Below are 21632 nucleotides of genomic sequence, written 5' to 3'. Positions count from 1 at the left end.
GTGGAGGAGCTGTTCGGGTGGGGCCCGCCGTGGAGGAGCTGTTCGGGTGGGGCCCGCCGTGGAGGAGCTGTTCGGGCAAACCTTGCCGCCGAGTAGCTGTTTGGGCAGGCCCTGCCGCCAAGGAGCCGTTTGGGCGGGCTGCGCCTAAGAGGAGTTATTCGGGCAGGCCTCGTCATAGAGGAGCTGTTTGATCAGGCCCCACCGTGGTGGAGCTGTTCGGGCGGGCCCCATCGTGGAGGATTTGTTCGGGCCGGCCGGCAAGGAGGTTCCGAGGTACGGGCAGCGTCGGCGAATGGGGCAAGGCAAGGGACGCTGAGGCAAGGCCCGAGGTCCGGCAATGGTGGCACCCAGAGCTCGGCAGGATCGGCGGGTCCAGATTCCGGAACATTTTACCGATTCCGGACGACCCTGCCACCAATTGGTCCAGAGTCCGGATTCCATAACTCTGGATTTTCGACGCTGCACCTGTATATGTATAGCTGCTATCTCCTCCCGAGTTTCCTTGTGTATGCATATCATCTGGAGCTGGAGTTCTATCCTCTTTCAGTTTTGCTAGTTGTCAACTATTTTTCCCTTTCTTTCTCAACTGTATAGATATTATTTTAAGCTCATCCTCTTGTGAAGTGTCTCTTTCGTTTTCGCGTTAGAAAAAACTGAGGCGATGCAGTTATTCAATACCTCTGTCATTACCTGTGAGTTTATCTTGCTCATCCTTTAGTGACCCTATTCCTACTCTGATTTTCTTTTTGTTACTTAATGTGTCTATAGAAGACTTTATTATTTCTTCTTATACTCCATGATAATTTGATTTTGTAATTTCTCTTTGCCATCCCGATGGTTTTTTTAAATTTTTCTCTTGAAGTTCTTTGTATTCCCTTTTGTCCTCCTCTCCTTTACTATCCAAGTACTTCGAATATGTCTTTTTTAGATTCCATTTTCCCTTTAGTGCTCTATTCATCCATGGTGCCCATAATTAGCTTGCTTGTTTTTGGCTTTTAGTGGAATACATTTCTCTTGAACTCTATTGGGTGGTGGTGCAGGCTCGAAGGGCCGAATGGCCTACTCCTGCACCTATTTTCTATGTTTCTATGATTAACCTTTTAAAGATTTCCCACTTTCTTCTGTCTCTTTGGGCCTGAATTTGGTGGACTTACCTCCGGCTGCCGCCGAGTTTTCTCAGCGGTCTCCCTGGTTTCTGGGCGCTTTGCCCTCCGAGCGAGTTTGGTGAGGTCCTCATGCTGGCGGGGAGGGAAGACCGCTGGGGAGCGTCCGCTGGCGTGCGCTGGCGTGCAACGCCGACAAAAGTCCCCCCGCCCGCTCACTTCCCAGTTTGGTCCGAGCGGTCCTCCGCTCCAGCAGCAGAAGAGACCACCGCGTGGAGGCAGGTCTTACCTGAACGGTAAGTATGGAGACCTGCAAGAAAAGTTTAGTGCACTTGTTTTCTTCATTTCTTTTGCAGCGATTTTGGTGGATAGGGTCCTCTGAAGGATTTGGAAAAAAAAAATTTCCATTTGTTGAAAATATTTTTTCCCGTTGTCTCCCTCCTGGGCCTGACTCTATCCTCGACATTACTTTGCTGAGGATCACATTTGCCACCTAGAATCTGACCTACCACCCGCTGCTGCCCAGAATCGGCATGTAAAGCCCATTTTTTCCACCAGACGTTTTTTTCCACATTTTTCCACCAAACTTTCACCCAAAGTACCGTCAGGATCTTAGCGGTCCTTTCAACGGTACATGGGCGGAACTTAGGTTTGACCAAACTCGTGCCGTTTGCTTTTTAAGATTTTCTTTCAGTTTACCTTCTTTAGTAACACACTCATTTCCTCATAATTTGCTCTTTCCAATCTATTACCTTAGGCTTTGTCCTATTTATGTCACTCTCAATCCTAATCTTGAACCTTAATATGTTGTAATCACTATGACTAAGATGCTGTCCTACTTTTACTTCTCCCAGCTGTTCTGGTTCATTATTCATTACAAGATCCAGCAGTGATTCTTTTCTTGTTGGACTTCTTATGCCCATCTCAACTCATCTTTCTCCCTCTCCTCTGAGCTCCTCCTTTCCTCCCTTATTCTCTCCCATCATGTCAACTCCCCATCCATGTCCACAGCCTTCCCCGCGACCTTATCATCTCACGTGGCCTCTATACCCTCCGTAACCATGGAGAAAGGCAATCTCCGACCATTTCCTTATATCACTCTCTACCCATATTCCCCTTCGCCCTCCTAGACCCACTTCTTTTCGCATCTGCCCCTGGAAAAAACTCTCCCTGAAGTCACTTCCCACTGCACTTTCTAATTCCCAACTACCTAACTTTTGGCCTACTATTCTCCATGACATTTCTGCAGCTACTGATTTACTAAATCACACCCTCTCCACCATCTTGTCCCCACTAAAATCATTACACTCTCTCACCCTAGTCATTCCTCCTGGTCTCCCCCTCATCTCTGCACCCTTATGTCCACGGGTGCAGACTTGAACGTCTTTGGCGGACAACTGGCCTGATCATCCATCACCAGATTTGGCTGAATCATATAAAGCACTACCGGGTCCTGCTCTCCATCATTAAAACAGGTCACTATTCTAAGATCATCCAGGACAACAAAAATAACACCAGGCTTCTCCTTTCCACCACCAACCTTCTTCTCAAACCTCCTCCCTCACCTCCAAAAATAATTGTGAGGAGCTCGACTTCTTTGTTAAAAGGATCGACAACATCCATTCAACTGCTTCTGCTTTTAATTCCCTCTCTCCCCCTAGCCCACCGGACCTTACTTCCTCTCCGTTTTCTCCCTGCCCTAACCCTGAATTTGCATATTTCTCTAATTTCTCTCCCATCTCCCCACTTGCCCTTTCCAAGCTCATCTTGTCAATGAAACCAACTTCCTGCTCTCTCTTATGTTCTTTCAACCCTATTAAAACTAAATTTCTGACAACCCAACTTTCCTTCCTGGCTCGCATGTTAGTGGATATTGTTAACGGTTGTCTCTCCTCTGGTATTGTCCCCCTTTCTTTCAAATCTGCCGTCATTATCCACTCCTCAAAAAACCAACCTTCAACCCCTCCGTTCTTGCAAACTATCACCCCATCTCCAACCTCCCTTTCCTCGCCAAAGTTTTTGAATGAGTTGTTGCCTCCCAAATCCGTGCCTTTCTTTCCTAGAACTCCTTGTTTGAATCCCTCCAATCAGGCTTCCACCTGCCACAGTATTGAAACTGCTCTTACCAAGGTCACAAATAACATCCTAATTGACTGCAACAAAGGTAATCTAGCCCTTCTCATCCTTCTGGACCTATCTGCAGCCTTTCACATGGTTGACCAAAATATTCTGCTCCAACGTCTCTCTACCATCATCAAACTGGATGGGATTGCACTCACTTGATTTAATGCCCAGCTTTCCAACAGTAACCGTAGAATCACCTGCAATGTCTTCTCTTCCCGATCCCGCACTGTCACCTCTGGTGTCCCCCAAGGATCTATCCTTGGTCCCCTCCTATTTCTTATCTACATACTGGCTCTTGGTGATATTATCCGGCAACACAATACAAGTTTTCACATGTACATTAATCATATCCAGCTTTACCTCTCCTCCACCTCTCTCGAACGCTCCAACATCTCTATATTATCAGGCTGCTTGTCTGACATTCAGCACTGGATGAGTAGAAATTTCCTCCAATTATATATCGGGAAGACCAAAGCCATTGTCTTCAGTTCACGCCACAAACTCCATTCCCTTGCCACTGATTCAATCTCTCTCCCCAGAAACTGTTTAAGGCTGACCAAGTTTGTTCGCAACCTTGGTGTCAGATATGATCATGAATTAAGCTGCCTACCTCATATCTGTTCTATCACTTAGACTGCCCATTTCCACCTTCATAATATCACCCGTTTCTGCCCTTACCTCAACTTATCTGCTGCTGAAAACTCATCCATGCCTTTATCATCTCTAGACTTGACTATTCCAATGCACTCCTGGCCGCCCTCTCTAGTTCAACCCTCCATTAATTTGAGGTCATCCCAAACTCTGCCACCAGTGTGCTAATTCGCACCAAGTCCCGCTCACCCATCGTCCTTCTGCTTACTGACCTACATTGGCTCCCAGTTAAGCAACGCCTCGATTTTAATATTCTCAGCTTTATTTTCAAATCCCTCCATGGCCTAGTCCCTCCCTATCTCTGTAATCTCCTCCAGTCCTATAATTCCCCGAGACCTCTGCGCTCCATCTATTCTGGACTTTTGAACATCCCCGATTTTAAATGTTCCACTATTGGTGGTCGTGTCTCTTCAGCTGCCTAGGTCCTAAGCACTGAAATTCCATCCCTAAATCTCTCTTCTTCTCTACCTCTCTTTCCTCCTTTAAGACTCTCCTTAAAACTACCTCTTCAACCAAACTTTTGGTCATCTGCCTTAACATCTCCTTATATGACTCGATGTCAAATTTTGTTTTTTTTATAACACTCCTGTGAAGCACCTTGGGATGTTGTACGTTAAATGTGCTATACAAATATAAGTTATTGTTGTTGTTGAGTAAGAATGGAGTCCTGTATACACAGTAAAAACTAAATTCCCTTTTTTCCTTTCGCTACTTCTTACTGCCAGTTTATTTGGGAATAGTTGAAATCTCCCATGCTTATTATTACGTGCCTGCTACTCGCGTCATAAACGTGCCTACATATTTCTTCCTCCAATTCCCTTCCACTATTTGGTGGTCTATAGTATACCTTTTTAGGGTGATGGATCCATGATCATATTTTATCTCAATCCATATGGATTCTGTATCTATCCTATTGCTAGTTACATCTTATTTTCTACAGCCATTATGTTATATTTAACTAGTTCAGCAACCCCACCTCTCCTCCCTAAATATTTAGCTGCTAATCCTGTTCTCTACGTAGCAATGTTTCAGTCAGCCCTACTATATCTGGATCCCCTCTACAAGGTATTGCCTCCAGTTCATCCATTTTGTTTTGAAGACTATGTACATTGCTGTATCAACAGTTTAAATTGTTTTTATTTATTATTCCTCTCTCTTTGTGTTTAGTAGTTATTTTACCGTTGTGTTCTATGACTTCATCCAATCTCTGGCCATTCATTCTATCCTTATTCCATCCTGTTATGTATGGAGAAAGAGTCAGACTGAACACGGTGAGCTCAAGTAAATGTGACCTTAGTCTTTTATTGCAGGTCTCCAGAGTGTCTCTCCAACCTGTGAGGCCTCCTTAAATACCTGTGCTCCCAAGGGATTATGGGATCCCTTGGGACTCCAGAGGATGAGCCCACTTGTAGCTGTACACAGTACATACAAGTTTACATATATAACAACACTCCCCCCCCCCCCCGCCGCAAAGTCAATAGTGTAACTATTTACAATGTGAGTCGATCTGGGGGCACTTCTTGCCCTGGTTGAGCGTCTCGGTGTGAAAGCTAGTATAGATGAATCAATTGTTGGGCCCTCGCTGGGCTGCTGTGCAGCTGATCTTGCTGGGCTGCCTGGTGTGGTGGGTCCTGCTGGGCTGCTGTGGATGATGGGTTCTGCTTCATGGCCAACGGTGGTGGCGGTTGCCACTGTTGTGTATGTTGGGCGTCAAAGAAGGTAGGGTCCAAAGTGGGTTGCTCAGGATAGTTCATGAATCTCAGTTTGATTTGGTCCAAGTGTTTCCAGTGAATTAGTCCATTTGAAAGTTTTACTCGAAACACTCTGCTCCCCTCTTTGGCCATGACCGTGCCAGGAAGCCACTTGGGACCTTGTCCATAATTCAATACAAATACAGGATCATTGATTTCAATCTTGCGTGACACATTTGCGCTATCATGGTATGTACTTTGTTGAAGCCGCTTGCTCTCTACCTCATCATGTAGATCAGGGTGAACTAACGAGAGCCTTGTCTTAAGTGCTCTTTTCATGAGCAGTTCAGAAGATGGGATCCCAATGAGTGAGTGTGGACTCGTGCAGTCGCTAAGCAGGACTCGGGATAGGCGAGTCTACAGTGAGTCTTCCGTTACCCTCTTCAAGCCCTGCTTGATGGTTTGCACTGCTCTCTCTGCCTGACCATTGGACGCTGGTTTAAACGGGGCAGAAGTGACATGTTTGATCCCGTTGCCGGTCATGAGTTCTTTGAACTCAGCACTGGTACAACATGGCCCGTTGTCGCTCACCAGGACATCGGGTCGGCCGTGTGTGGCAAACATGGCCCGCAGGCTTTCGGTAGTGGCGGCGGACGTGCTAGCCAACATTATATCACATTCAATCCACTTGGGAGTACACATCTGCAACCACAAGGAACATTTTACCCAAGAATGGGCCTGCAAAGTCGACATGTACCCTAGACCATGGTTTGGAGAGCCAAGACCATAAACTTAGCGGCACCTCCCTGGGTACATTGCTTAACTGTGAGCATGTATTACATCTGTGAATGCAGGACTCAAAGTCCGCATCGATACCAGGCCACCGCACGTGGGATCTGGCTATCGCTTTCATCATTACGATGCATGGATGGGTACTGTGGAGGTCATTGATGAAGGTGTCTCTGCCCTTCTTGAGAACCACTACTCGATTGCCCCACAGAAGGCAATCTGCCTATATAGACATTTCAGCTTTGCGCCGCTGGAACGGCTTTATCTCTTCCTGCATTTCCACTGGGACACTGGATCAGTTCCCGTGAAACACACAGTTTTTGACTCGGGACAATAAGGGGTCCTGGCTCGTCCAGGTTTTGGTCTGCCGGGCAGTGACGGGTGATTGCTCACTCTCAAATGCTTCCATAACCATGGCTAAATCTGCAGGTTGCGCCATTTCCATCCCCGTGGTGGGCAATGGCAGTCGACTGAGAGCATCGGCGCAGTTTTCTGTGCCTGGCCTGTGGCGGATGGCATAGTTCTATGCGGACAACGTGAGCGCCCATTCCTGGATGCGGGCCAATGCATTGGTATTTATCCCTTTACTCTTAGAAAACAGGGATATGAGTGGTTTATGGTCAGTTTCCAATTCGAATTTTAGCCCAAACAGATATTGATGCATTTTCTTTACCCCATAGACAGACGCTAGCGCTTCTTTTTCAATCATACTGTAGGCTCTCTCAGCCTTAGACAGACTCCTGGATGCATAAGCAACCGGTTGCAGTCTCCCAAAATCATTAGCTTGTTGCAATACACACCCGACGCCATATGACGACACATTACCTGCTAGTACCAAACGCTTACATGGATCATACAACACAAGCAATTTGTTTGAGCATATCAATTTTCTCGCTTTTACAAAGGCATTTTCTTGGCTTTTGCCCAATGCCCATTCGTCCCCTTTACGCAGTAAGACGTGCAGTGGTTCTAACAGTGTGCTGAGATCCGGTAAGAAGTTACCAAAGTAGTTCAGAAGTCCTAGAATCGACCGCAGCTCCGTCACGTTCTATGGCCTCGGTGCGTTCTCGATTGCCTCAGTCTTTGAATCAGTGAGCCTGATGCCGTCCACCACGATCCTCCTCCCCAAGAACTCCACTTCAGGCGCCAGGAAAAGCACTTCGAGTGTTTTAACCTGAGCCCCATGCGGTTGAGTCGACTAAGAACCTCCTCCAGGTTCTACAGATGCTTGACTGTCCCGACCTGTGACCAAGACATCATTCTGGAAGGCCACGGTACACGGGACCGACTTCAGTAAGCTTTCCATGTTTCTCTGGAATATCGCCGCCGCTGATCGAATTCCAAACGGGCATCTGTTATAAATGAAAAGACCTTTGTGTGTGTTGATGCAGGTGAGGCCCTTTGATGATTCCTCCAGTTCCTGAATCATGTGGGCTGAAGTCAAATCCAGCTTTGTGAACGTCTTTCCTCCCGCCAGCATTGCAAAGAGGTCGTCGGCCTTTGGTAGTGGGTATTGGTCCTGCAGGGAGAAACGATTGATTGTCATCGCCACAGATTCTGACGGTGCTGTCTCCCTTGAGGCCTGGGACAAAAGGATTGGCCCACTCGTTGAACTCGATCGGTGAAATGATGCGCTCTCGTTGCAGCTGGTCTTGCTCGATCTCTACCCTTTCTCTCATCATGTACGGTACTGCTCTTGCCTTGTGATGGATGGGTCGCACCCCCGGAATTAGGTGGATCTGCACTTTTGCTCCTTGGAATTTCCCGATGCCTGGTTCGAACAGCGAAGGGAACGTGTTTAAGACCTGGGCACATGAAGTGTCATCAGCGGGCGATAGCACTCGGACGTCGTCCCGGTTCCAGCGTATCTTTCCTAGCCAGCTCCTGCCGAGCTGATGCTTCGCCCAGTACCACCCAGAGTGATAGCTTGTGCACCGCTTCATCGTAGGAGACCTTTACAGCAGTACTGCCAATTACAGGAATCAGTTCTTTTATGCAAGTTCTTAGTTTTGTATGAACTGGAGTTAAGACTGGCCTTCAGGCCTTGCTGCACCACAATCTTTCAAAGGCTTTTTGCCCATGATGGACTGGCTCGCGCCCGTGTCCAGCTCCATTGACACCGGGAGTCCATTTAGTTCAACATTCAGCATTATTGGGGGACACTTTGTGGTGAATGTGTGCACTCAATGTACCTCTGCCTCCTCGGTCTGAGGCTCTAGTTCATCGTGATCCGCCGTGGATCTGTCCTCCTCTGCAACATGGTGGTTTGCAGGTTGAACAGGATTTACAGCTCGCGTGCACATACGTTGGAGGTGTCCCATTGTTCCACAGCCCTTGCAAATGTACCCTTTGAAGCGGCATGAATGCAAATGATGATCACCCCCGCAGCGCCAACAAGGTGTTAATGGCTTTGCATTCATCACCCTTAATGATAGACTCTGAGACATCTGCGGACGTGCAGCTGCAGGCATGTGTGACCTGCCCTGTATGTTGCGATTTGAAATCAACATCACTTTGTTCACAGTACTTGTAGCAGCACTTGTGTGCTGAGAGATTTGCTGAGTATTGTCACTGGTGGCAATGAACGCCGGGCTATCGCTCTGGCCTTACTCAAGGTTGGGGTCTCTACAGTCAGAAGTTTGCGAAGTATGGTTTCATGGCCAATGCCAAGTACGAAAAAGTCTCTGAGCATGTGCTCCAAATGTCCTTCAAATTCACAATGTCCTGCAAGGCGTCTTAGCTCGGCGACATAACTCACCACTTCCTGGCCTTCAGACCTCTTAGAAACATAGAAACACAGAAAATAGGTGTAGGAGTAGGCCATTCAGCCCTTCGAACCTGCACCGCCATTCAATGAGTTCATGGCTGAACATGCAACTTCAATACCCCATTCCTGCTTTCTCTCCATACCCCTTGATCCCCCCAGTAGTAAGGACTACATCTAACTCCTTTTTGAATATATTTCGTGAATTGGCCTCAACAACTTTCTGTGGTAGAGAATTTCACAGGTTCACTACTCTCTGGGTGAAGAACTTTCTCCTCATCTCGGGATTAAATGGCTTACCCCTTATTCTTAGACTGTGACCCCTGGTTCTGGACTTCCCCAACATTGGGGACATTCTTCCTGCATCTAACATGTCTAAACCCATCAGAATTTTAAACGTTTCTATGAGATCCCCTCTCATTCTTCTGAACTCCAGTGAATACAAACCCAGTTGATCCAGTCTTTCTTGATATGTCAGTCCCGCCATCCCGGGTATCAGTCTGGTGAACCTTCGCTGCACTCCCTCAATAGCAAGAATGTCCTTCCTCAAGTTAGGAGACCAAAACTGTACACAATACTCCAGGTGTGGCCTCACCAAAGCCCTGTACAACTGTAGCAACACCTCCCTGCCCCTGTACTCAAATCTCCTTGCTATGAAGGCCAACATGCCATTTGCTTTCTTAACCGCCTGCTGGACCTACATGCCAACCTTCAATGACTGATGTACCATGACACCCAGGTCTCGTTGCACCTCCCCTTTTCCTAATCTGTCACCATTCAGATAATAGTCTGTCTCTCTGTTTTTACCATCAAAGTAGATAACCTCACATTTATCCACATTATACTTCATCTGCCATGCATTTGCCCACTCACCTAACCTATCCAAGTCACTCTGCATCCTCATAGCATCCTCCTCGCAGCTCACACTGCCACCCAATTTAGTGTCATCTGCAAATTTGGAGATATTACATTTAATCCCCTCGTCGAAATCATTAATGTACAATGTAAACAGCTGGGGCCCCAGCATAGAACCTTGCGGTACCCCACGAGTCACTGCCTGCCATTCTGAAATTACCCATTTACTCCTACTCTTTGCTTCCTGTCTGCCAACCAGTTCTCAATCCACGTCAGCACACTACCCCCAATCCCATGTGTTTTAACTTTGCACATTAATCTCTTGTGTGGGACCTTGTCGAAAGCCTTCTGAAAGTCCAAATACACCACTTCAACTGGTTCTCCCTTGTCCACTCTACTGGAAACATCCTCAAAAAATTTCAGAAGATTTGTCAAGCATGATTTCCCTTTCACAAATCCATGCTGACTTGGACCTATCATGTCACCTCTTTCCAAATGCGCTGCTATGACATCCTTAATAATTGATTCCATCATTTTACCCACTACCGATGTCAGGCTGACCGATCTATAATTCCATGTTTTCTCTCTCCCTCCTTTTTTAAAAAGTGAGATCACATTGGCTACCCTCCACTCCATAGGAACTGACCCAGAGTCTATGGAATGTTGGAAAATGACTGTCAATGCATCCGCTATTTCCAAGGCCACCTCCTTAAATACTCTGGGATGCAGTCCATCGGGCCCTGGGGATTTATCGGCCTTCAATCCCATCAATTTCCCCAACACAATTTCCTGACTAATAAGGATTTCCCTCAGTTCCTCCTTCTTACTAGACCCTCTGACCCCTTTTATATCTGGAAGGTTGTTTGTATCCTCCTTAGTGATACTTGTTCAATTGGTCTGCCATTTCTTTGTTCCCTGTTATGACTTCCCCTGATTCTGACTGCAGGGGACCTACGTTTGTCTTTGCTAACCTTTTTCTCTTTCCATATCTATAGAAGCTTTTGCAGTCCGTCTTAATGTTCCCTGCAAGCTTCCTCTCGTACTCTATTTTCCCTGCCCTAATCAAACCCTTTGTCCTCCTCTGCTGAGTTCTAAATTTCTCCCAGTCCCCAGGTTCGCTGCTATTTCTGGCCAATTTGTATGCCACTTCCTTGGCTTTAATACTATCCCTGATTTCCCTTGATAGCCACGGTTGAGCCACCTTCCCTTTTTTAATTTTACGCCAGACAGGGATGTACAATTGTTGTAGTTCATCCATGCGGTCTCTAAATGTCTGCCATTGCCCATCCACTGTCAACCCCTTAAGTTTCATTCGCCAATCTATCCTAGTCAATTCACGTCTCATACCATCAAAGTTACCCTTCTTTAAGTTCTGGACCATGGTCTCTGAATTAACTGTTTCATTCTCCATCCTAATGTAGAATTCCACCATATTATGATAACTCTTCCCCAAGGGGCCTCGCACAACGAGATTGCTAATTAATCCTCTCATTACACATCATCCAGTCTAGGATCGACAGCCTTCTAGTTGGTTCCTCGACATAATGGTCTAGAAAACCATCCCTTATGCACTACAGGAAATCCTCCTCCACCGTATTGCTTCCAGTTTGGTTCGCCCAATCTATATGCATATTAAAGTCACCCATGATAACTGCTGCACCTTTATTGCATGCACCCCTAATTTCCTGTTTGATGCCCTCCCTAAGATCACTGCTACTGTTTGGAGGTCTGTACACAACTCCCACTGACGTTTTTTTCCCTTTGGTATTCTGCAGCCCTACCCATATAGATTCCACATCATCCAAGCTAATGTCCTTCCTAAATATTGCATTAATCTTCTCTTTAACCAACAATGCTACCCCACCTCCTTTTCCTTTTATTCTATCCTTCCTGAATGTTGAATACCCTTGGATGTTGAGTTCCCAGCCCTGATCATCCTGGAGCCACGTCTCTGTAATCCCAATGACATCATATTTGTTAACATCTTGTCGGTGTTGAACCAGTACCTCGCCATCAGAACGCTTTCCTTTGGGTTCAGATGCTCCCGGACCAGTGTACACAAATCATCGTACGATTTCTTCATGGGTTTCGCTGGAGTAAGCAGATTTTTCATGAGGCCATACGTTGGTGCCCCACAGACGGCGAGGAGAATCGCCCTTCATTTGGCAGCCTTCTTATTTCCATCCAGCTCATTGGCTACGAACTATTGGTCGAGTCACTCCACAAAGATTTCCCAATCATCTCCCTCTGAGAATTTCTCCAGTGTTCTCTGCATCTTTGGGTTCGTTATCTACACCTTGTCGCCAGTTGTTATGTATGGAGAAAGAGCTGGACTGTACACTGTGAGCTCAAAGTAAAGTGTGACCTTAGTCTTTTATTGCAGGTCTCCAGAGTGCCTCTCCAACCTGTGAGGCCTCCTTAAATACCTGTGCTCCCAAGGGATTATGGGATCTCTTGGGACTCCAGGGGATGAGCCCTCTGGTGGCTGTACAGAGTATATACAAATTTACATATATAACACTTCCTTTAGTTAATTCTCTCTTTTCCTTATTCTTTAATTATTAGTTTTCTGTATTTTCTAGCAGTTCCCTACCCCCCACCATATTCTTAGTTTAAAGTCTAAATTACAGCCGGTGTTATCCTTTCAACTCAGGCCTTGGTCCCAAACTGGTTCAGGTGCAGCTCGTCCCAGTGATACAGCTCCTTCCTTTCCAAGTACTGATGCCAGTGTCCCATGAAATGGAACCCCTTCTTCCCACACCACTCATTTAGCCATGTATTGACTTTCCAGATTAGTTTGTCCCTATGCCAATTTTCATGTGGCTCGGGTAATAATCCTGATCGTGAGGTCCTGCTTTTCAATTTAGTTTCTAACTCCCGATATTCTCTGAGCAGGGCCTCTTCCCTAATCTTTCCTATGTTGTTGATTCTAACATGGAGCACAACAACTGGATTCTCCGGCTCCCATACAAATTCTTTTCCAGCTGTTTTGAGATGTCCCTTACCCTGGCAACAACGCCTTTGGGAATCTCTATGCTGATTGCAAAGAATACTATATATCCCTCAAATTATAGAATCCCTTATAACTAAGTAGGATTCTTGAAACAGAGCCACATGATACTGCAGAAATTTAATATTTTAGCTCCTTTAATCTGGCTATAAATACTGCTTTTATTCCCAACTCATGAGCGATGGTATTCCTTACCAAAACCATATCAGCATTCCATGCATCCAGCATTCTCCCAATAACTTTATACATCAGAAATTTCTTATCTGCAGGAAACATATAAATGGTATTTGCATTATTTACCTTTCGCCTCTCAAAGTGAGCTGAGTAAACCTTGCCCAAATATTTCTAAAGTACAAAAATGACAGAATTTACCAAACAGGCATACAACAAAGATAGCAATTATTGTTAGAAGTTATATCAGAGAAATTATCATCAAACAACTTTTATTGCCCAAGACTTCCCCAAACACCCTCGATAACTCTCTCGCTATTCCATGCAGAAAAAAGGCCATAACAAATCTATGTTTCCTAGTCTATAGTATCGGGTCACACTCAGCAAACTATAAACGTATTTCCACAGCAGAGTGGGAAAGAGAACCTCTCAGCACATTTGAAAGAATTATTTACATTGTACGGTATCCAAACAGTTCAGTAAAGGCACTACTACTTTCCCACATCAATAGCAATAAAGCATTATGACAATGTATTAAAAGTTGATGGAAATGTGTTAATTTAAGAGAAAATAAACATACTTAAATGTTGATTAATGAAGTTCATATAGCATTTTTGACGGTCTCAGAAATTACTTGGGTTGGCACTTTTTCATCATATTCCCAGATTCCTACAATTTTCAAACATTCAATTACTTTCTGAAACTATTCTCCTGCCCAAACAGTGTAAATGTGCCTTCAATCTGTCATTGTATTGTTAAGATTTCTCAGAAACCAGATACCAGTTATCCTGAGATCTTTTGATTGTTCTTACTGTGTTGCTACAATAGTGAACCAAGATCAAACTTCCAAAATCTCAACTTTTAGAATTTTGTCTTTAAAGAGGACTTCAGAAAATGTTCAAAAAAACAGTGGGTGGCTTGAGTCCTGGAGCTTCTTGTGGTCTCGTAAAAGAGTACATTGAGAGTTCAATTTTCAGCTCTCTGCTTGTGGAATAACAACACAATTCAATACAAAGGACTACTCCTATCTTCCCTGTAAAAGACTGAAACACTGAACTCACCTTGTACTTTGCCTCTGATATTTCCTCATAAGCCTTTTAAATGTTGCTACATATGTATACTTGTAATCGTGTTTGCATCTCAGATGTGTACACCCTAGTATTTGCTTACTATTTTTGTGCCCTGTATTTCTTATTACTTTGTAAATAATTACATGTATTAATCTAAAAATGTAACACTGCACCAAATGAGAGTAATATTATACCACGTGCTATCATAATATAGTACATAAATACATAGACACACAAACACTGATTTTTGCTGCTGTTGGTCTCTCCAAAGCCCAACATCAGATAATTAAAAGCTCAATTCAAAGGTGAAGTTCTGAATGTTCAACTCTGGCTGTATACATATGTGCAGTTGTAATTCAGGAACAGCTAGAAAGTGTTCCCAATGTGCTTGTACCATCCAGTTTTTCAACAACCTGCATTACTGTTGTGAAATAGAATTAGCGATGAAAAATTTAACTTCTTGATTAGTTGTTATGAGTGAGATTAGTTCAAAGAGTGAGATTGTCGGTTACGCAAAGGGACAGCGGCCACAGAGGAATCAGCAAATTAACAACTAAAATACAAAGCTACATCCTTAAAAAACAACCACCTTCATTTTATTAGTTTATCATCTTAGCTCTTAATCGTTTTCCTTAGCTATTCATTATTTTGTATGGTGTACAATGAAAAAGCTCACGATGCAGCTGTTCATTTCTCATGTCCCCATTCACCAACTAAAAATATGAATTTTTAACAGTACAACTGAATCTATCCACTCAAAGTTTTCTGGATCGGAAAAATCAATTGTAATTAGCTGATGGAGAACTGGAAGTTAATGACCTATGAAGCACTGATAAATAAAAATGTGTAAAATACTATTCATGAAAGGTAGTCGGAAGTGACTGTAACAGCACATTTGTCGTTTCGAGAAATTTCGAGGTGAGAAATCCCATAATTTTATTGCATCGTATAATTAGACGTTTTACTCCACTGCACCGGACAGTAGCTGTTTTATATATGTTGTCACCAAAGATAAACAAATTGTAAAACGTAATTCACCTAAAGGTACCAATTTAGTAAACCAGAAGCCACTGACCTGAAAGGTTCTCCATCCCAGCTCTGAAACTCGATCTCACCACTTTTCCGAGGCAGACGACGAAAGCCTCGCCACACTCGCTTGGAAAACCAGACAGCCTATTTCACCGTTATATTTCGTGTTATGTTGCCGAAGGTAAGAGGCGATTCTGAGCTCTGGTGAATTTACACAGTGGCTCGCCAAACCCGGCTAACAGCAGCACAGCAGCAGACGCTGCTCCGGGACCAGCTTCCCAGAGCTATCAATCAGCGAGCGCTCGCGCGCCGGGACACCAACCCCGCGGAGCAGAGCGAAGGAGAGAAGAAGCAACTTTATAACCTCGCAAATTGTAAGCAGCGGCGAAACACGCATTAACGGAAAAATACATTTTGCAAAAATATATATAACACGCCATTTTTCAACTGCATAGGTGGAAGGACGGGATGTTATTCCAGTTCTTGGAAAAAGTGCGGTACAGCAAGTGCAAACCGTGACTGGTAAACTAGATTGATGTACCAATGTGGAATAGACAACATTCTTTCTATCCCATCCCCTCAGCGACTGAGAAGCCTGTCAAGCTGCATTGCATTTATGTGAGTTTCGAAAACAAACCGAATATTTAATATTCTTTAACTGAAGGTTCACACCAGGGAAGATCGTCACAAGAATTTCTTAAGTTTCGCCTTGGTAAATGTTCCCCGGGTCAGCTGTCTGTATGTAATTATGTTTGGCGTGCCCAATGACAAGAGTTGTGAGAAATATGGAAGTAGAGCATAATCTAACATTAATTGTTATGTCTGTGTATCTAAAACCTGTTCCGCCCGGGAAAAGGTCATTCTGTTGTCAAATGCCCGGTGCAGACGTCGAGTTGCAGGTGCAGGCTTGGCTTTTGGCGCCAGAAGCAAACACTGCAGGAGGTAGCACACTGACCAGTTGGTAACGCACTGAGACTGGGAGGAGAGAAAACGCACAAAAAAAATTAGCAAAAAATAAAAAATCACAAAACATTTACAAGACCCTTAACTAAATAATCGCTGCAAAAAAATTAAAAAATATAAACTTTTAACTTACCTTTTTTGTAGGTCTTCCGACTTACCGACGTTTCTGAGGCTGCAACGCTTGTTTTTCTCTGGCGTTTTTTTTTCCACCTTTCGCCTAACGGCCAAATTTAGGCAAGCTTCGGCGATATTTCGAAACCGCCATTTGGGGAATTTTGTAAAGTTTGTTTTAGGGATAAAAAGCACTTTTAACATGAAAAAATAGTGTTAAAACGTGCGGTAAGCTGGCGAAAATCTAGCCCTGAGCGTTTTATTTTTGATGGTTGAACACAAGTAGAGTAGGGAAGTCTCCAAAATTGGGAAATAGAATTGTTTGCAGGTTTAGGTAACAGTTCGTGCGAAACAAGCCAAGGCTGTGCACTGAGGACACACACCTTATAAACTCCAAAACCACTTGAGGCCGAAATTCAGGGTCCTGATAAGGCCCGTTATTACGGGGGAACCGAGTGGCAGCTGCATTCCAGTTGATTGGCCCCCACGACCCATATTCAGCGTGGGAGTTTTTGGGGCGGTGTCCACTTCAGCCCCAAACCGCCGACCTCCGCTGCGGTATAGGGCTTGCGGCCATGATAACGTCATTAGAGTGCGCACCGCTACTACATGGCCACACCACCTATATTTGCTATAAACACCCAGCTTTTTTTGTGACAGTGCTCCCGCCAGCTTTTTGGGTCAGTGCACTTTGCCGGGCTGCTCAAGTCCGGCAGAGGAGGAGAATGGAGGTTTTGTGCAATCGGGTATTTTTTTGTCCAAACTTTTTCAGATTTCTCTCTGGGGATTTGCTAAACCTGCAGCGGACTTTTCAGAACTTTTTGTGAATTTAGAAAACTTCCACTCTCACTGATTAGTCGAGGCCTGTGGGCCTCATTCTCTGCTCTACAGAGGCCTGCTTGTGAGGGCCCAGCCTTCAGACAGAATGGGCTAAGTGTTGGCAGGGGCAGGGCGGCACGCAGGAGAAGACGACGCTGTCAGCAACTGGTACAGAGGCAGCTGGCAAGGGAGGCAGCAGTCATGGCTGCCCAACATGGAGAAGAGCCTGCAGATGGCCGCAGACCTCAACGTAGAGAGAGTGGCCAGGAGGGTGATGGCGTGAGGAGGAGAGTCAGCAGGAACAGGGAGAAGACAATCAGCCAGCTGCCATCGGAGGGGCCCAGCACAGACTTTGGCGAAGCAGACCCTACCGTCAAAGGGTTTACCGACCTCAGTTTTCCTTCCTGGAGCTCAGTGATGAGCAATGTTTGCAAAGGTTGTGATTTAGAAAGGACATACTGAGGGAGCTGTGCAATGTCCTGTGACAGGACCTGCAGCCTCAGACAAGACTGAGGACAGCTCTCACCGTTGCGACCAAGGTCACCAAAGTTCTCAACTTTTATGCAACGGGGTCTTTCCAGTCTGCAACTGCAGACATATCGAACATCTCCCAATTCTCTGCCCATCGTGCCATCTGGCAGGTAACCGATGCTCTGTATAGGAGAAGAGTCAAATATATCTCCTTCGCGATGACCAGGGAGAAGCAGGTGGAGCGGCAGGCCGGATTTGTCTGGATTGCAGGGTTCCCCAGGTTGCAGGGGGCCATCGATTGCACACACGTTGAACCATCCCGAACTCTGTATCAACAGAAAGGGATTGCACTCCCTGAATGTGCAGCAGGTGTGCGACCACCAGTGTAGGATCCTTGCAGTTGATGCCAGGTATCCAGGCAGCAGCCACGAATCCTTCATCCTGCGCCAGAGCAGTGTGCCCGCCGACTTCACCAGCCAAATCAAGATTGTGGATGGCTGCTTGGGGACAAGGGATATCCCCTGTCCACTTTGCTGCTGACTCCACTGCAGAACACCAGGACAGCGACCAAGCATGCCTACAACGACGCTCATTTTGGCATCAAGCACTGCATCGGGATCCTCAAACAGAGGTTCTGTTGCCTGGACTGCTCTGGTGGCGCTTTGCAGTACTCTCCTGAATGGGTCTCCATATTCGTGGTGGTCTGCTGCATGCTGCATAACCTGGTTCTCATGAGGGTCCAGCCGCTGGAGATAGAGCCAGCAGTACCACCTGAGGAGGAGGAGGAGAACCAGAAACCCTGTTGCCACACACCCAGGAGGCGCCGTCGCCATCGCAATCCTGCAAGAGAGGTGCAGAGACGTCTGATTGCTGCTCGATTCACATAATCTCAGCCACACATAACCCTTCAGCTCCTATTTTCCATGACCATCCCAATGAGTGCCTTCAAACATAATTGCCTACTCTCAAATGATACACCTGCCCAGATATAGCAGCAAAAAATAAAGATTTATAACATCATCCAAATCCGTGCAAAAAGCCAACAATACAAAGAACAGTCCAAAAAAAGTACACAAAAACATAATTTCTCATCCTTGTGAATCTCCTTACAACCCCTCTTACGGTGCCTAACCTACTACTCCGCCTTAGTATCTCCCCTGTGGCTGCATCATGGGTCTGGGAAGGCTGCTGTGTTTCTAGTTTGCCCTTGACCAGCTTTGGGCCTGGAAGGGCTGGCTGCAGACTGGTCAGTCTGGCTTGGCTCGGGCGAGAACATGGTTGGATGCAATGGCGGAGTTACAGGCCTGGGGCCAGGAATGGTGTGATCCTGAGAGAACACATCATCAGGATCCTGTTCCGAGGAGCCTGCGCCACTCACCAGGGATGGCACATTATCACCACCACAAATCTGAGGGAGCTCAGGTCGGTGCAGTGGCGCCATACCTGGAGGTCTTCCGTGGCCCATGGTGGACCCAGCCGCGAAGGCAACACTGAGGTGTTGGGTGGCATCGAGCTGAGACTGCATGAGAGCAGCCAGAGACTCAAAGCCAGCAGACATTGCAGCAGTTTGACGCTCCATGGCCTGTTGCCCAGAGTGCATAAAAGCATTCTGAGCTTCCGGGCCGTGGCCATCCTCTCCAATCCAGCACCGATGTGCTCGTTCCTTCGTGCCGGTGCTGAAATGGCAGCTGCCACATCACCTGTAGGTTGCGGCATCACAGTTGGATCCGCACAGATAATCTGGGAGTCCACCATCGCCTGCACACTGGCATGGTGTGCACAGAGCTGTCGACTATGCGGGAGGCGGACTCCTCCACGCTCCTCACCACTTCCGACAGGCTCTCTGGTACCCTTGCCAGTGTTCCCAACATCTCGGAATGCATGACTGCCACCCTTCTCTCGTAAGCTGCAACATTAGTGGGCTCGTCTGAGTCCTCCTCAGCAGAATTCTGGTGCAGACTCGCCCCCTGGAGAGATGGTACCTGAGGTTGCCTCGTCCTGTCACTATGCTGCAGTCTGCTAGGCCCCGGTGCAACATCCAGTGCAGACCCCTCTGCTATCTGAACTAGATTGGACTGCGTGCTCCCAATACCTGAGCTGACGCGTGTGAGTGGAAGCAGTGGTGCTGCTAGCAGTGTCTTGCTCTTCCTCTTCCTCATCAGTGAGGTCCCCAAAAGATGGAGTGCGCTCCAAGGTATCAGCAAGGCTGGACTCCTCAATGTCCTCAATGCTCTCATTAGACATCTCTGTGCTGATATCGTCAAGGGTCTCATCGATGCCTGGCACTGGTGTGCCAGGTGTTGCCTCTCTCTCTCCTGTGTTGCCACTCGGTCTCTCATCTGCAAGCATAAATGGGAGAGGGCTGCCGTGAGGTAGGGGATTGACGCATGGAGGCTACAAATAACAGACTTTCAGAAGGAAAGGAACAGTAGGCGTTGGCGCATTCAGGGAGAGATAACATTAAAGAAGGGCCTTCGCTTACCCACATTGGCATCAGCAGTACCGCAGGCCACAGGGAAGATACCATATCCACCCATGAGAACCTCGACCCTCTCCGCCAAGGGTGAGAGGACCTGTATATCTGCCTCGCCACCACCAGTCATCCTTTGCTCCATTCTATTGTGAGCCAGTTTGGCCTACAAAACAAAGAATGATTGGTGAGTACCACTGTGATGACGCATCAGAAGTGAGTGCACATGTGTGTCCCTGACATGTAGCTGTAAGTGTGAGATGAAAGGAAGTCTCCATTGCGAGAACACACACACACGCACACATATATATATAGAGGCGTCAACAATGAAATGCTGCTTCAGTGACTATACAGTGAAGATGGGAAATAAAAGAAGGATGAAGGAGAGGCTCCCAGATATAAGGTTAGCAGTTGGTGGAACAGGTACTCACTTTCATCAGTCAGATGATGTCATTCAAATGTTTTCTGCACTGCGTCGCAGCCCAGTTATGAATGGAGGTCCCTGAGACCTCTACACCAATCTCCCTCCATGCATTTGTGAACACCGCACGAGTGGGTCTCCCCACATCGGGATAAAGGACTCGCCTCTTGCCCTCGACAGCCTGAATCAGGGTCTCCAGCTCTGCGTCGGAAAATCGGCTTCCCCTTCTTAGTCCAGCAGCACCAGCCATCCTTCAACCCAATTCCTTCACTCCTCAGCGCCTAGCTGCAAACCCTGGCCTTTAAGAAGTCCAGAGAGCAGCTGGCAGGAAAGGGGTACTGAGGAGATGATCAGCCATGATCTTATTGAATGGTAGTGCAGGCTTGATGGGCCGAATGGCCTACTCCTGCACCTATTTTCTATGTTTTCTATGTTTCTGGCTTGTTATCTGCACATGACCACAATGCTGAATTTCTCCATGGTTATCCCGTTCCAATCAAGCCACCCACACCGCTGCAAACTCCCAATTGCCGATGCTCATTACCGCAGGAAACCATTAAAAACATTTTTTAGTGGATATGGATTGAGTGGCCGCCGCAAACATAGCAGTGGTAATGGCGCGAAAAAGGTGGTAGATGCACCAGGTTTCTGGCGGGCCTGAATTTCGGCCCCCTTGAGTCAAACCGGTCCGGAAAGAAATAGAATGCTCATATTTGCCCAAAACTAGTGCAAATAATCACTCTGAAAGAAATACATAGCAACTTTGTTCAGAATGTGTTTTTCCAATAGGCAGGACAGGATGTTAGAGGACTGGAGCAAATAGGGAACATCTTGACGTCCTGATTTTATTTGGCATTTGTTCTCCAGCTTTTCTCAAGTAATTTTAGTCTTGACCAAGTTGTTTGGGAAAAGGAAAATTGTGGAGGGAGAGATCCTTTCACAGGGAGCTTAAGCACCTTCCTATCAAGAAGCAAACAGTACAGTAACTTTTGAAATCTTCAACAAAGATATTATGCATGTCAGATGTTAGTTTGGGAGGGGGAAATTGGCTGAAAATTACACAAAAAAGCACAAAGGAAACTTGCAGTAATCATGGAGGGGAATAAGCAGAGAAATCATA

At 46.2% G+C, this 21632-nt stretch overlaps 1 long non-coding RNA gene across 1 annotated transcript in view; it reads right to left on the bottom strand.

Moving 5' to 3' along the window:
- The window catches only part of LOC139263879 (uncharacterized), a 50313-nt gene extending 34786 nt beyond the window's left edge, over positions 1-15527 (bottom strand). Inside the window, exons 1-2 of the long non-coding RNA XR_011593237.1 lie at positions 15304-15527; positions 13288-13332 (exon numbers count right to left, since the gene is read on the bottom strand). This is a non-coding gene — a long non-coding RNA (uncharacterized lncRNA). The remainder of the gene's footprint in view (positions 1-13287; positions 13333-15303) is intronic.
- Between the last annotated feature and the right edge of the window lie 6105 nt (positions 15528-21632).

Source organism: Pristiophorus japonicus, chromosome 5 (genome assembly GCF_044704955.1).
Source record: "Pristiophorus japonicus isolate sPriJap1 chromosome 5, sPriJap1.hap1, whole genome shotgun sequence".
Taxonomy (NCBI): Eukaryota; Metazoa; Chordata; class Chondrichthyes; family Pristiophoridae; genus Pristiophorus; species Pristiophorus japonicus.
The sequence above is the reverse complement of the archived record's forward strand: the minus strand, read 5'-3'. Positions and strand labels throughout refer to the sequence as shown.